General features: G+C 37.2%; 1 protein-coding gene across 5 annotated transcripts in view; it reads left to right on the top strand.

Annotated features, from left to right (window-relative positions):
* Window positions 1-1,487: 1,487 nt before the first annotated feature.
* LOC115411794 (nck-associated protein 5-like) overlaps window positions 1,488-16,796 on the top strand; it is a 109,471-nt gene continuing 94,162 nt past the window's right edge. For 3 of the 5 annotated variants that reach the window (XR_003934265.1, XM_030123987.1, XM_030123989.1), the window contains exon 1: window positions 1,489-2,195. The gene's annotated coding sequence lies outside the window, so the exon portion shown is untranslated. Of the gene's footprint in view, window positions 2,196-16,796 lie in introns of all 5 variants that reach the window. The other 2 variants (XM_030123985.1, XM_030123984.1) reach the window with 2 other exon arrangements.

The raw sequence follows: 16,796 nt of genomic DNA, 5'->3' as shown, positions 1-16,796 counted from the left end.
TCATGTGCATTAGCTTCACATATAAGGTTATAGACCATCCAAAGTAATGTATGGCTCAAATAAAACAAGAAAATGATGAGGAGAAGGTGGATATTTTGACCTTTTTTCATGACGGATTTGGGATTTTTATCAAAACCACTGAATTTTATAAACTCCAGAAGAAAATGTAGTCTGACTCCACCAAGATTCCCAAAGGAATAAAGTAGAAGCAGTCACAGTGGTCTAATTATTATTCCCAGTGCTGTATTTCTGCAGTTGTCACAAGCAAAAAAATCCATTGCACATTTTAGAGAAGTACATTTTTCTAATGTGATGCTGTAAAGCTAAGTTGCGTTTAACACAGCTAGACTTAAGTGAAATGTGAGCGGAAAGTGTCTGATTTTGAGATGAGGTTCTTTTTCAAATGAATATTACTAAAGGAAATGGATTTCATATTTTCAGAAAATCTCATGCCATCTCCATCTCCTCCCTCCCCCCTGTTCAATTTCATTATATATGACTCCATTTTATGAATGTCACAAGGCCATCATTTCCTCATGTTAATTGCCCTTCAGGATCTTCACACAGCTTCCAAAGTGCTCAGCAAACATTCACTTTCCCCACTGAAGCTAAGCCTGCCTCGTCTCTTCTTGTGTGCAATCTGCTTGAAATAAAGACAAAGATCTGTGTCACGGAGGCATGTTCCTGCAGTTTCTGTGCTGCATTGGATCCCTGTGATATGACTGAGCCTGACAGCGTATCTCATCCGGGATGCAAGCGTTGTGCCACAGCACAGAAATAGAGGAACTTATTTCTTTACATCAATCCTCAGCTTTCTATAAATATTCCAAGGCTCTCTGTTCTCTTCTTTCCCCTCCTCCTTTCTTATTGCTTTCTCTCTGTGTTCTCCCCTCCCTCTGCCTTTCACCCCCCCCCTCCTCTGTTTATCCTTTTTTTTTCTCTCTCTCCCTACTCTCTCTGCCTCCCACATCTTTTGCTTTTACTCCTCCTGTCATATATTGTAGAGAAATGTGCCTCTTGTCTGTCTAGAAAGGAGCAGCAGCAGTGTTGGAACAAAACCACTGTTGTGCTCGTATCATTTCGGTGCCAGTGGGCTTTGTTTATTTGTCTTCCCCCTTGTCCAGGTCTCTGAACTGACAAGTGATTGTATTATGGTTTGTACCAAAGTCACTCCCTCTTACTTTTTAACCCTGCAGGTTAACACCAATCAGCTGTGAAGTGTTAATAAATAACAGCCATTAATCTCATCCTCTTGCTCAGATGATTTAGGGATTATGGTGAATATTTGCAAGAAAAGAGGCCAAACATGTCATTAAATGCAGCTGCTGCGTATTAAGACGTTGCATCTCTCTCTCTCTCTCTCTCTCTCTCTCTCTCTCTCTCTCTCTCTCTCTCTCTCCAAAAATGCAAGGGCGCCATCCTTTCTAACCTATCCGTGCAGGGAAGTAAGCGTGCCACCTATGAAGTCAGCAGCAGTCCCCCAACCCCCACCCTGAACACATGTTCAACATCCTCTGGGCACAGGCAAAGCACAGCACTGAGACACAGCTGAGAATTAGACAGAAAGAGAGAGAGAGAGGGAGTGAGAGAGGGAGCAGTGAAGTGGAAATATGGGTGAGCATCAGAGGAAGACAGAAATAGAGCGATAAAGCAGTGAATTAGACAGCGGCAGAGAAGAGGAGGAGGAAGAGGAGGAGGAGGAAGAGGAGGGATACAGCGCGTCTTTCACCGTGGCAGTGATGCTTTGTGCAGACAAGGTTATATTCTTGTAGCCTTCTTCTTATCCCCCCCACCCCTCACACCCACCCAACCCACACCCCTCCCTCTTGTTGTGGGTGGATGTGAGAACCTCATGGATTTGCTCCCGCTGGAATTCATCGCAACTGGATCCAGAACAGCTGCAACACTGAACTGAGGATGCGACGGCCGTGGCTGGATGCTCCGATCTGCGTGGGCCTGTGACGTTTGCCGTGTCGAGCCGTGCAGTGCCGTGCCGTGCTGTAGTACCTCTTCTTTCTCTCTTCTCCTTTTAGGATGGCTACAGAGACACTGACCCAGATTATGGAGTCGTGGCTCTTCCTCTTCGGCTGCAGCTCCGGTGGTGTTGGTGTGTAAACACTATGCAGAGGATGCATGCTCCAGACCTTGGCCACTGCTGCCTCTGCTGACACCCGTGTCCGTGGATACACACAGCGGTAAGGATGCACTACTCTGATTTGCAAGCTTGGTGGGTTGTGTAAGCACATGTGTGTTTTAAGCTGTGCGAATACTCAATACTTTCATATATTATGTCACATCATCTGCAAACATAGATACATTTACTGTTTCTCACAGTTCCTTCTCTGACAGTTTGGATGGGTGGATGTTTTGTCTTTTTAGAGGATAATGGCATGGCTCTGACAGTGCCATATTGTATGCTCCATGTAGAAAAGCTCCATGTATAATGTATGACCTGGGACATATCATCATGAGCAACAAGTAAATGTGCTTTCCCCCAAGTACCGAGGAAAGTAGGCTAGGATGGCACAGGCACAAGATAAGCCTTAATTATTTATTAAACATCCACTTGGTTTTTCTGAAAGCATTTGGACATAGAGGAAAACTATTTGCTCTACTACAGCTGTGTTATATAGGTAATGTCTTCACCACTAGCCTGGATAAGTCTTGGCCCTCTCCTAGTTGTGGTCATTGTGGTGCACTTCAGTTCAGCTCAGGTCAGTGTAGATCAGATGACTGTGGGGTCCAGAAAAAAAAGCTGAGAAGTCACATTTCTAATCAGCATGTCTTCTATCAGAAAACAAAGTAGGGGCTGTCATTCTTCCAAAGCCAGACGTTTTGGCCGAAGGTTATTAAAGGTCAGCAGTTTAGTACAGAGTAATACTGTCATACTTTATGTTGTGAACTTCAAATAAGTTTAAGACTGACTTCTGTCATCGATCTGTCAACTTGAATTTTACATTTGCTTCGAAACTATACTGAGTTACAGAGATACAGCTGATCTGTTTTGTGATACACTCCAATAAATCTGTAATATATAACATTTACATAAAATCTAAAATTATGCCCCGGGTTTGGTTGACTTGCTTAAACTATGTGTCTACATTATATGAAATATTTTCAATAATAATCAAATGTATTCTGTGTAATGGACCATTTGATTTAGCTGTCTGTTATAAAGTTAACATTAAACAGTGCCTGCAGCTGTTCTAAAAATGAGAAAATGTGAATATACATCAAATATATATCTAAATATTATGTGAAGGAAGCTTAGTAGATTACTTTCGCCTGTAAGGATGATTTCAGTCTGAATCATATCACATGGGCAGTGAAAACAACTCCCATGATCCCATGCTGCTTCACAATGTGATCTGCCACTGTCTTTTATTATTATTTAGATCAGTAGATCATGAGCTGCAGATATTACATAATGCACTGTTTAACTGGTTGGAAAAATCTTCATATTACATTAACAGTTGAGTTATCAAATGGTAATGGTTACTAACTGGATTTATTGATATTTTCCAGTGGTCTTGTCTTTTGGGTTTACTTGGTTTACACTGTCATTTACAAAATAATAACATGCTACATTTTATCATGGAAACATTTTCAGTCATATTGCTCAGACCAAATTATAATAGATTGCCCTTAAACTATATTATACTAAAATAAATGTCTTCTACCTGAATATACATTACAGTATATAACTTGAATAAGATCTCCACTCCTTCATTTTGCAAGAAAGCAAATAGTATTTCCCAAAAGACAAATATTTATTACTTTTTTATATTGTCACTGTTCCTTTTATTCATTTTGTTTCGCAGGCTCATGCAAACTGTGGAGATTTAGGAGAGCTTTGGTGGTTTGTAACAAGATTACATTTAAAACATGTCTACAGTATCTGCAGGTCGAGTTAATCAAATACTTCATTTCAGTGACACAAATCACAAACGTTAATGTTCTTGCTTTTAATTTCAACATAGTGAAACCTAATGGAATCTGATCTAGATTTGTCTGGTGGTTCCCTTATCATTTCAAAAAAGAATCATACATTTTGCATTAGTGGTCCACTGGCTGTCTAAAGTATTGTGTGGTTTAAACAAACTGGGGAGGGGTTAGAATTGAAAGTGTTTTTTGAGATGCAGTAATCAAGTCAATTGAAGTCAATTAATTAATCGGTTGTGATGTCATCTTTAACACATGCCCAAACCAAAATAATAAAAAAACTAACTGCCCAACCAAGAAGTGTGTAAAACAGAATAGCTTTTTAAAGCACTTTTCAGACTTTTCTGAATATAGGCAGCACTAAGTTTAAAACACTGCCATAAACATTACTTCTACATGTCTATGAAATAAAACATAAATCTCTTCCCATCCCTAAACCCCAAATAAAACCAAGCAAACCTTAAAAAATGTTGAAGAAATGAATAATTATTCATGAACATCCCTGTAACATACAAATCTGTTGCTAATCATTTTCATATGATTGGACGCAAGAATGTTTGGAAATATGTCTGTCTCATGCTTCCATTTGCCGCTACCAGTCTACTTGGGCACTAGCAGTCTATCATTGAGGTGCTGCCCCAGTGACAGTAGTGGTAGAAGGGCCATCTTTATAAGCTGTTCCATGCACTGACCCTGCAACACAAAACTGATGTTTGTAATTGCCCTAGTCTTATGTTCCTCCTCTAAAGACTGCCTGCTCCTTTTAACTTCCTCAACATACCATTACACTAACAAGTCATTTCCCTCATTCTAGAAGAAAAAACATTTCATAGGTATTATCATAGAAACATGCCTGACCTAACCTCAATACAGAAAATGCCTTTACGGAAGTGGATGTATAGTGGCTCAGGGCAGGGGGTTGACCATTGTCTGTTGGTGCATGTATTCTATGTTTGATGCATTGAAGCAGACAGTCTAATGCATTCGATCGGGAGTCTAGATGAGGGTATTGTGCAGCCACATAAAAGGGGTCAGCGGTAGCCTAAAGGTTAAAGAAAGGTTTTGACAGGAGGATATTTAATGTAAGTGTCCATACTAGTTAGGACAGCATGAGTTAGAAGTGAGTCATTTCCTTAAAAGTAAGCGTAGAAGAGTGTTTTAACCTAATTTAAATCACTGTGATATGAAAGACATCATTAGTGTTGCCATTATGGAAAATTACTACACTGTAGATGTGATATAATTGAGCTTGTAAAGGCCCGCCTCCTTTCTTTAGCCTCAGCTTTCCAGTTTCCCACCAATCACAATTAAACCATGGACTGATGTGGTATTAACAGAGTGTGGAGCTTACCTGCACTATGACTCTGTTTTCAATTACATACTGGAGTGGACATTGCATACTGTACATACTGTACAACATGGTTTTGAGATGATTCGTATCAATTGCTGATGTCAGCTGTTACATAGTGTTAGCTTGATTATCATATATTTCAATGCTTCAGACCATAAGTGTGTGCTGATATTTTTATCGTCTCTATTTTTCTGTTGTAGTTGATGCCTCTTTTCTTGTGCTGCTGTACATTTGAATTTCCCGCTTTGGGAGTCGATAAAACATATCTTATCTTATCTTTTACCACAAATCATCATTTGAAAGAAAATGTAGCGAATTATATCATCACAGACTTGTCACATGGCAGCACATGGCAGTTTTTGTACTGTATAATTTTACTTTTCAGGTAAATCTTCAGAATAATATGAGCTAATAACCTCAAGTGCAATTTGCCTCCTGACACTAGACAAAAGAAGGTGAAGATGATGATGATTATTAGACAGGAGTTTCCAAGTTTTTTTAAGCTCAAGACCCAAAAGCAAATTCTGATGTATCTCCAGTACCCAGACCTACAAAAGCACACAATGAATTCCCATCCATATTTGACTTTCATCCGTTCAAATTTCCATTTTTTTTTTTTACTTTCTGCACTGAGCAAATCTCATGCATACAGTTTGTTTTCTTTTAAGACATCATCATATTTTGTAGTTTGTTTGCTGAACTGAGCAGACCATCATTGAAAAAACAGCATTCTTACTATTTTTGTCTGAAAAAATAAGTGCACAATAGTCATAACAGTCATATATTTCACTCTGTCTTTTGAATGTCCTCTGTGCAGTGATTTATCAGTTTCCACCTTCATTTGACCGTGCTGTTTGTGAGGACAACAAGCTCTGACAGACAAGACAGCTAAATAATAAAAATATCACAAGTATCGTATTTCAGGACAAACTTGTATTTCAGACTACTCAGCACCCAGTTTGCTTGCATTTGAATCCACTGTTGTTGAGCAATGTGGACATTAGTCACGGTCTTGTAACCTTTTAACATCCATCCTTTTCTTTGAACTCTAACCCTTAGGCCAAATGCATGTATTAGACTTAATTTCAAAGGGAGCATCTTCTAGGTACTGTGTGTGGCATGATGCAAAAACACAACATAAACTCACATTGAACTTGACTCAAATGTAACCCTAACCCTTAAAGCTGCAGAAGCTGAAATCAGGGAGAAAAACACTAGAACTTTAAAATGTATTCCTTCCTTCAGCAGCTCTCTTCTTTTAGTTAAAAATATGGAGACACAGAGAAGAGCAGTAGAGTCATGCTCACATTGCATCTGATGAAATCTGTTTAGCAATTGGTCAATCACATATTTAATCCTATCCTGTCTGTCTGAAAACATTTGTGATAAGCCAAAATCTGTGACCTAGAGTTGATTTTCTACAGCCTCAAAGCACAAGTAAGGATTAGAAGCAGAAGTGTCATGTTCTCTCTGACCACTGAATTATATGTGGAAATCTTTTTTTTTTTCTCAGTGACACTAAATAACTATAAAATTTAATAAAATGCACAGTTTCAATAAAATGCTCATGCAGACAAAAAGAAGAGGCATATTTACATAAACAAGCTATACATGATACAGCCACTGTGTATAGTCTATATTCAAGTGTAGTTTTAAAATGTTTTCAGTTATTTAGTGAGCTGTCAACTGATGGGTTTCCTGTTTGGAGCACAAAAATTGGCGCCCAAGGCTCTCCTTTTACCATATAGACCCTCATTATAAATGGCGCTGTAGACCCCCTTCCAATTCAAGAGACAGTAGAGCTTCAGGGTGCAAAAATTTGCAGCCAAACACCACCCACAGGATTAAACATTCCAAAAAGAATCAAGACCTTCCTCAGAAATATAATGTTACACAAGACCATCTAACCAGGGATGAAAACACTTTGTCATGAACGTCCACAGTATATTAAACTATATCAGCGGATAGCTCATTCGGTGATACTATTGGCACTTCCCCTTTTGACTGGATAGGTCAGTGGGAAACATTAATGGCTGTAATGCGGAAGACAGCGGTTTGAATCCTGGCAGAAGCAATAATAACAATGTAATTTAGTCCATAGGCATAACTTGTATTTTTATTAATGCCATGTGATCTACTCACACTACCGTTACCCCTGGTCTAAATGCATTGTCTACACCAGGGGTCACCAACCCTGGTCCTTGAGAACTACTATCCTGCCTGTTTTAGATGTATACCTCTCCCAGCACACCTGACGGGTCATTACCAGGCTTCTGCAGCGCTTGATGATAGGCTTATCATTTGTATCAGGTGTGTTGGAAGACAGATACTTCTAAAACATGCAGTGTAGTAGTTCTCGAGGACCAGTGTTGGTGACCCCTGGTCTATACTATCAGTGGAAAAGACACTTGTCAGGGACATGCCTGACTTTAATAGAGTCATGGAAAAATGTGCATGTTTGAAGGATTTGAAGGATGAAATTTACATATGAAAAATAAATGACTGAAAACGCATACTGTGCATTTTTATTTTAATTTAAAGTAGTATTTTAAAATAGTGGTTCATGTGCTTAGGTGTATCCTAGTGGTGATATAGTGCATCCGAAAACTGACTTGCATAAAATAATTGCACCAGCTGCCGCTAATGATGACTTGGGTCTATTAGCTTGTCTTCAGAACTTTACACCATTTTTGTTACTGCTGAGAGCTGTGTGACCACTGACGCTGCCATATTTAACCCATAAAGACCCAGTACTTCTTTTATGGCCATTCCCAAATTAATTTTTCTCTCTATGTAACCTTTCCTAAGTGATTTATATCCATTTATTCCAATATTATCCACTTTGTTTTGCATATTTTCAGTGAAAATCATGTATTTTCCTTATTTAATTGACTGATCATGTAGATGTACATAAAAGCTCAGGTTAAAGTTGATAGTTATTATTATATCAGAAACAGAAAACTGAAGAAAAAGTCACTTTTTCAGTAAAATATATCAATAACTGAACATAAACCCAGTGTCTCCATCCACTGTCATTGATCCAACTCCATAGGTTTTACTGGCGAATCAATGTTGTAGAAGATGACGGTGTTTCCACGTTCACTACGGAGCCTCTGAACGTCCAAATGGGTCATATCTGATGACTATGAAAAGATGACAAACTTCATTTTACCTCAGTTATTTACATTGATAGGATTAGTGGATCAACAAGTATTTAACATTGTACATCAATAGACAAATTTATTGAGCTGCTAATGCTAGGTGCATTAGCATTATCGCTTAGCACATTAAGAGCACGGAGCTGCCTATGAAGGCCAAATATTTATCAGTACTTTGGGTAGAGGCACCAGCAGGCAAATTAGTAGGCCATGCAGTGCAAAAAGAATGGGCAAGCTAAACACACAAAGGAAACACAGGACCTTGTAGCTGTGATGGGGAAGTACTAACCACTTCACCAGAATTCCACTCATGGATTAGGTCTTGACGTCACCTTTTCCCAATGATAACAAAGTTTGTGTGCCTAATTGCAACTATTATAAATGTTTTTTTTGTTTTTTTTTTAACTCTATCTACAGAATTATTTCTCCACAAATTTTGTGCACATTTAGTGATGGATTGGTAATTGACTTTATTTTTTATTGAGGTATAAAGGTGAGTTTCCCTGGTCCTAAACTAGTGCCACCCTTAAGTTAACACTCTTTAAACATAAACTCTATTGATATATTAATTTTTTGTAGTAGATGCTTTTACTCTACAAAATCGGCAAAACCAAAAAGAAAGACAAAATGTTGAAGGATATCATAGATATCAATGAAATGTAAAGTTCATAAAGAGTCTGTGCCACTCTGCATGAGGTTTCATAGTTTTTCTATACACTAACAAATTAGATAGGTTTTAGTTTAGTGAAAAATAATGGAGGTCCACTCTGACGTATATGTTATAATTCTGTGGAATGCTGAAAGCTGCTATGAAAATAAGCACAAAAAATATTCTTGCTGATAAATATCCTCTTAAAGGATTAAAATTAACACTAACCTCCACTATCTTCCAGGGCTGAAATCTAATTAAAACGTTGACACAGTGGAGCTGAGACAGAGCATGTGTACTTCGCTGAATCATTCTCTGAATAAATAGAATCTGAAGTGAAACAAATCTGTAATAAATAGCGCTTCATCAAAGATCGAACCTGACTCCTACAAAAATGTACTACAGATTAGACGCTGGAAACGACAGAATGGTAACATGAGTTAAAACCTCTGCAGCATCAAGGAGGCATAAAAAAATAGCTTTGTGCTAAAAATATCTCAGCCAAGGTCTATTTAGGGAATGAAAAGAGAGAGGTTTGAATAAAATTTCCATGTTTACAAGATAAATTAAAACCCTCTTGAATACTGACCTGATTAAGATGAGTATAAGGGAATTAGTCTGCACTTATTCACCTATTGAGTCGGTTGCAGGAGCAGGCATTATTTCTCCAACTCAAAGGTTATGGGAATTACGCAGCGGAACACAAGTATGGTTCTTTTTATCTGAGTTGCACTCATTATTTATTAGCAAACAGAATAAATTTGATGTGTTATGCTATGAAAATGGCTTTATAATGCAGCACAGTACTCTGTATATATCTATCTATCTATCTATCTATCTATCTATCTATCTATCTATGGTGATCTCTAAAACCACAGACTGTATATGAAAAAGTAAACAAACTTCCCTGACATAGCTCATTGGCTTGGTTTCCTTCTGCAGCTCTCTCCTCTCATTACAAATCAAAAGACTAATATATAAATACAGATGGTTTAATGTTATTTTATGGCAGAAAAGTTATGATACAGTTGTCATGTCTGTCTGTATCTAATCAGTGATCAGTGATTTCAGACATGTATTCAGTTCTCCTACCTGTCTGAAAACAACTGTAATTATTCAAAGTCTGCTTCAAAGATAAAGATTTTACAGCCTGAAAACAAAGTCCAGAGAAGTGGATAGAGTTGTTGTTTCCTTTCAGACCACATGAATTACAATATGCTGAAAGGTTATGATGAAACACTTGCCCAACCATGCTAAAAAAAAAAAAAAAGCCATCAAGCACTGCAGCTTTTATTAATTTGTGTCTGATACTTTTGTATGTGAGCTAATGCTGAATGCCAGCTTACTGACTCTGTCAAGTGGTAAAGTTCATTATGTGTTTGCATAACATAAGTCATTTTACAGTCTAGTTAGTGTAACTTATTAACCACAACTACAGTGAAGCAGTTTTATTACACGAAAATAGTCCAATAGTCCGACTTGACATGTGGTTGAGATGTCATTCAAAGTGCAAAAGCATCCAGTAAGCCTTTTATCTGAACTTGTTAAATGGAGGAAAAATCTAGAGATGGTCCAAATGGAAGAATGTGACCAATATAACTACTGGAAATAAACTACTGACAGTCATTTTCAGTATTTTCAGAGAAACATTCAATGGAAGTCTGTGGGACCCAGGGCTTTTTTGAGCCATCTGGAAATCAACGCCTTTTTAAGGACCTGCGCTTTTAGCATCTTCCATTTGAACTTAATTTCTCATTCCCTGAGGTTGCAGCTGGTTTGAAACACATACTTAAACTTCAGACAGCAGTGACAGCCTTTTTGTTTTTAGCAGATGCTGCACTTGGTTTATAAAATCAAATTTACTTCAGTCTAGCAAATCATACTTTTAGAGTCCAAGTGTTTCTAAATGTGCACATACATGTAGACACGTTAACATGAATCATCTCATGCCCCCCAAAAGGAGTTGACATCACTCTGCAAGGGCCCATCCCCCATGCTGTGCAAGAAGCAAAACACCACAAAACAAAGCTCTATTAAAATGCAGCGCATGAGCAAGTAAACAAAAAACGATTACTCCAAACATGCACTATTTCAAATAATAGATAAGTGAATTATTAGTTTCTTTTTCATACTTTTAAAGATTATCTATGTAATGCAATATAGAGAAAGGTTTACACATGAATAAACCACTTACATGTGAAAAAAACGGAAATAGTGGTAGACAATAAAAATACTAGATGAACACAACAAGACTTAGAATTACTTCATCTAACCATGCAATTATGGGAAGTTATGAAAAGTGTTTAAAAATAGTGTTGAAATATGTTCTGCTATACCCAGAGGAAACTGTTCAGGCTCCCATTGTCTTAACATTTAAAAGTACCTACAAATCCATTGTAAAACCACATAATGCATCACTTATTTCCCACTGTGAGTTGTGCAGTTGCAGGAGCAGCTTGCCAGTATATCAGCAGGATGTGATTTGGGAGTGAAGTATGTATTCATTAAATACCCAGGGGGCAAAATCTCAGTGAGGTCTTGTCCTAATTCATTCTAACATCAGTGCCACAGGCTGAACTGCTGCCGTGATTATAGCAATTTACCCTCCCACCCACCCAAAAGGAACACATGTAATTACACTATTTACACTGGACTGTTTTCCTCTCTGGAAGTAAACACACACTCACTAGGTTTGTTTTTCTGAAGTATCAGAGTCATTGTGGCTGGAAAGTAAATGTAAATGACAGTATATGTGGAAAGGTTTGTTTAGGCGGCATTAACGGAGAACCAGTAACTGTGATCAAGCTGTTAAATATTATGACTTATTTGTCAAAATCCTGTAAAAATTTCTTCACAGGAACTCACACAAGCTCGCTTCATATATTTTGGGTGTGGATGTGGCAAAATGTTTCAATAGTGCCCCATAGAACAGCTAAAACAGACAAAAAACAGGCAATATTGACACAAGAAATTATGTTTACTTTACTCCTTAGTGCAACATGTAATAGGATTCTACATAGACATCCACATATCCACAGTAAAATCCCTCAACTGAGAATTGTCTTTTGATAGCTTTAGAAAAACACTGTAACTTCTCATGTCGGTAATTGTTAACCTGCAATGAATTACAACACTCAGGAAATATAAATATGGAGGAACTTGTTTTGTCACTGATAAAAAGTACTTCTTTATGTACTTGTTTAATGAATTTGGAGATTTCTATTAAACTGTTATCAGGCTTTTTGAAGTTATCCTACTCAAATTAGTACTTCATTCATTCATTCATTCATTCATTCATTCATTCATTCATTCATCCATTCATTCATCTTCTAAACCCGCTTTATCCTCACTAGGGTCATGGGGGGTGCTGGAGCCTATCCCAGCTGCCTATGAGCGAAGGTGGGGTATACCCGGGATGAGTCGCCAGTTCCTTGCAGAGCATATAGAGACAAACTCCAATTAGTTCTTGATGTTTTTATTTATTTATTTATTTATTTATTTATTTATTTTTAACCTTGCCGAAATTAAAAATCTGTTTTGCAAGAGTGCCGTGACCAACACAGCAGTAGCGATTTCATCCATAGATCTACAGTAAAAATATACATAAATCACATCATAAAACCATAAAAACCATCTAAAACACTCAACATCAAACACTAAACTAAAAACATACATATATATGCAACACCATCTTTTTATTGCCTTTCCTGCAGTAGTTTTGATGTTGGCTCTGGTCATTAGAGAAATGGATTCTTGTCAATTAGTGTGAGTTTGTTATGTAAATGTTCCATCAGACTTAACAGCAACAATGCTTGTGCAATATTTAGCACTGGATGTGTGAGAGGGAGTGATATGAAAGCTGGAAAACAGCTGATGAACAGTTATAAATAGGGACATAGTATGTGTTCACTGGCTGCATCTGGAAATTCTGTTTTTTTTCCCCTAAAGTCTCAAATAACTAATGCTTACCCTAATGAAATTCCTAATAGTTTTTGCGTCAGTTCTGCGAAACATGAAGTTGGAATTCCTTTTGCTCCTGTTTGCTCATAATCTGCAGCCTTTTGATGAATATTTTGCTTTGTTATTCATGCATTTTGTAGTTTGCGTTTTACACTTTAAGTTGGAATTTGTTTGATAGATTTTTTTTGAAACTTTCAATAATAGACCCAGCAGGTTCAGTGTATGGTGTAGTGATGGCTTCAATTTCCACAATTTACTAAAAGCTTCTCATTAGATCACAAGTGTCTCCAATATATTTTATGTCTGAAATGTGTGTAGATTTGTTTGAAAACAGAAAGTGCACCCATATCATTCTGTTTAAATGAACATCATACATCACAGTAAAGTGCAATTATTAAAAAACTGTTTTGAGTATAAAGGGTCTATAAATGTAATGAAATGAGACAGCCAGTCTGGTTATGTGATAGTAGTTTATACACTTTTGTTTTGATTTTTTAAATAATGTGTTAAATAGCTATGACATACATGGCAACAAAAAATTCTCTTAGACTGTAAAGTTGGTTCATTTACTTTGTTTTATAGTTTGCATATAATAATCTTTAGGAGAGAAAGCTGAAACTGTAAATTAATCTATACTGGCTTTTATGTTTCTTACTGGCTTTTATGTGTCTCTGTGGATTATTTTTCTTGCTGAAGTCATCCTAGTTGACAGGCTTATGAATACCTTAGGTGGTCATAACCTTTCGTGGTGCAGCACGCAAGAACTGCTGTTTTATTTACTCAAAGGTTCAATATTTAAGATGTGCTAACAATCTAACATGTGGTTACGTGAAGTTTTGTGTTGTTGTTTGAATGTAAGAAGTGGACAAACTTCTTGGTTGTTTGGAGCCATTAGGAAGAAAGGTCGAAGTTTTATGTGTGATGTGTGAGCTCATACTAAATCCTTCACTGACTTGGTAAAAAGGTAGTAAGCATTTCCATAACAAAATCATTTGTTTGTCCTGTTGGTGTGATGTATGAAGCACAAGTACAGTCAAAGTGTCTGTCAGGAAAAAACCCCCCAAAAAAACCAAAACTGCATAAACACAAACCTTGGCTTGATTAAGCAGGTAAATGAGTTGACCTGTCAATCAAAGCCTCTACTAGCACTCAGAAGTTCTAAAATAAAAAGAATGACACCAAAATGACTACTGTAAAATAAATGTTGACTTAATATTTTTAGAGAGCATGTATGTATGCATTTGCTTCACTTTAAAGCTACAGTCATTGCTCCTTGATTTATACACACATGTACATAGGCATTTTTAAGCAAGAAAGCTAAAACTGTATGTTAATCTTAGAACATGTTTTAATCTTTCTTTGTGGGTTCTTTCTACCTGACAATATGCTAGTTGACAAGGATGTGATTTGTACATTTTATAGCTTCAGTATTTAACATTTGTGTGTTACATTTAGTTGGTGTTTAAGTCTATTTTGTCTTGGGAACATTTGTTCACAAACCCCATCTCTTGACAAAACTCCCCTGCCTACATGTATGATAAGAGCCTGTACACTGATTTCCATGTTGAAGGTTCAGGTCTGGTTTTTTTCCACCAAAATCCTCACATTCACTTCTAGGTTCTTCACTCCTTCTCGTCTTCTCCTCTACAGTAGCAGCAGAACAACACAATACTAAATACTATTAGCTTAGAAATAGAGAAAACAAATGTCATAAACAAGTAGCTCCCAGCACAGTACAGACTCTATCATGAATGTCCCAGCACCAGAACACCAGCACATAGAACTATTATAAGCACAGTCTGACCAAAAAAAGTTCTGCACATTAATATGTAGCTCTAGCCTCATTTAGCCTTTAGCTTTGATAGGGCAGTGTTTCAATAATCTTGTGCAGTGTAACACTGCAAAAATCAAAATCTTACCAAGTGTATTTCCTCATTTCTAGTCAAAATATCTCATCACACTTAAAATAAGACAATCACCTAAAGAGTAACTTTTCAGTGAGATATAAGAACTTATTTTCAGACAATGGATCTTGAAAATCTTATGTCAAGAAATCTTACCAAGATACATTTCACTTGTTCCATTGGCAGATTTTTTTGCTTGAATTAAGCAAAAAAAAAAAAAAAAGAAAAAAAAATTGATTTATTCAAGATCTATTGTCTATTAGTAAGTTCTTATATCTCACAAGTTACTCTTTAGGTGATTATGTCTTATTTTAAGTGTGATGAAATATTTTGACTAGAAATGAGGAAAAAATACACTTGGTAAGGTTTTGATTTTTGCAGTGCACAACATTTATTGCCATGATGTTTTGGACACATAACGTTGCTGAACCTAGACCTGACGAACCTAAACAACCCCAGATCATAACACTGCCCCCGAGGGCTTGTACTGTAGGCACTAGGCATGATGGGTAATGACCTCACCCACTTCTCTTCCTAATCTGATGCACCCATGCCTCTGGAACATCAGACCACATGACCTATTTCCATTGAAACACAGTCCAGTCTTAAGGCTCTCCATCACACTGATGGTTGTTGTGAAATGAGAAGCTTACTTCATCAGTTAAAGGGTAAAGACCTGTTCCAGCTTAACACCCCATACACATGACAACGAAATTATGTCAATCCCCAAAAGTTTAATATCATTTCAGCCTTTTGTCCACATGACACCAGTGTTGCCCTGAAACGGTACTTTTGGAGAACAGATTCCAGAGCGGAAAAATCTCACGATGGCGTATAGATGATGTTGCCGTATGGATAGGCAAAACAACACATTTTAGAAACGATAATGCCATAGTACCACGTGACCAGAAGAACAAAACCCCCGACGTAACCTACTGCACATGTTCACTGCATTTTTCTGTGATTTTAGTATATCCTGCAGCTCTGTCTGTGTTTGTGTACAGCGCCACATACTGGTGTGGCATACATATTACACCATGTTAACCCAGTTTCCCTGTTTCTACCAGGACACAGATATTTCTTGAAATGATACGTGTGTGGATACAAAACTTTTAGAACCTGCAAAAGAAAAATATCTTGAGCGTTCTCATCTGGACATAGCCTAAACACATTAATCACTGCAGTAATTATCCAGTGGCAGAATCGACTTGCCAAGTTAAATCTAAGGAGGGACTTTTTTTTTGTTTGGGCAGTGTTTAAAACCTTTACATTTGCTATAAAATGACTCATGCTTATTCAGAAGTGACTCTCCAGGCAAATGAAGTATGTGGTTCTAAACTCCGATGCTTTTACTGTGTGTTTACCAGTTAGTCAATTATTGTGTTTATTTCCTGTTTGCATTGGACAGGTAGATTTCATGAAGTATTTCCTGATGTGGCTACAGAAAACATTCCCAAATAAGTCACAACAGTGGACTAAAAGGGGAAGTCTTTAAGATACAAATGTTTGTTTAGAAGTTTTGATCAGTGTGGCCTTGTTGTATTGCCGCTGTTTTTACTATTTAAGCCTGTTTTGTTCCTTTTAATACAGTAAATTCAAGATTCACGATTCAACATCCTTTATTGCCGTTCAACATAAAGTATGATGAACGAAATGACGATACACAGGATCAACAGTGGAATCAGCATTTAAAAGCACACACATTTAAAAAAACAACAACAGAAAAACACATTTTAAAGAGAAAACAATAGAGCAAAGTGCAGATAATAACAAGCAAATAAACATAGAGGAGGTGGAGAAATGACAGAATAAACAGAATATTGCATGTTATG

Source organism: Sphaeramia orbicularis, chromosome 21 (assembly GCF_902148855.1).
Source record: "Sphaeramia orbicularis chromosome 21, fSphaOr1.1, whole genome shotgun sequence".
NCBI classification, from domain to species: Eukaryota; Metazoa; Chordata; class Actinopteri; order Kurtiformes; family Apogonidae; genus Sphaeramia; species Sphaeramia orbicularis.
The sequence above is the reverse complement of the archived record's forward strand: the minus strand, read 5'-3'. Positions and strand labels throughout refer to the sequence as shown.